The sequence below is a fragment of the Triticum aestivum genome, chromosome 6B, assembly GCF_018294505.1.
Source record: "Triticum aestivum cultivar Chinese Spring chromosome 6B, IWGSC CS RefSeq v2.1, whole genome shotgun sequence".
NCBI lineage: Eukaryota > Viridiplantae > Streptophyta > Magnoliopsida > Poales > Poaceae > Triticum > Triticum aestivum.
Window position 1 is genome coordinate 3,951,205 of NC_057810.1, and position 448 is coordinate 3,951,652.

The 448-nt window shown below is 38.8% G+C and overlaps 1 protein-coding gene across 1 annotated transcript in view; it reads left to right on the forward strand.

Annotated features, from left to right (window-relative positions):
• LOC123135310 (mannose/glucose-specific lectin-like) overlaps positions 1-448 on the forward strand; it is a 3,294-nt gene that overhangs the window by 1,762 nt on the left and 1,084 nt on the right. The window lies entirely within an intron of this gene.

Sequence of the window (448 nt, forward strand, 5' to 3'; positions counted from 1 at the left end):
CTGGCTATACCTATATTATGTGTGTAATGAATAAGCACGATGGGATCGAACCATGTGCGCGCAGCTCGATCGTATACACCTATGTGTGTTAAGTGATTATATGTGTGCATACGTACCTGTGTAATAGCAAGCCGCCCTGGCATGCAATCAATAAATTATAGTATTATGTTTGATATCGTTTTTTCTTTGTGATCCTGCTCAGTTGCGTACCAATTTTTTTTCGTCTTCTTGCTAATTAATCACTACCGGGGAGGTATGTATTAATGTACAGCTAGCCTCTACATAAAAAAATAAAAAAAATAACCCACAAATTTATCCACTTTTTATCGTTTTCTCATCATATTGTTTCGACGCCTCCTTTGGGAATCCTCTGCGGAGCAAATTTCCCCATGCTCTGGATTGTGAGAGAACATTGGTTTGTATACAGGTGAAGTCACAACATGGGGAT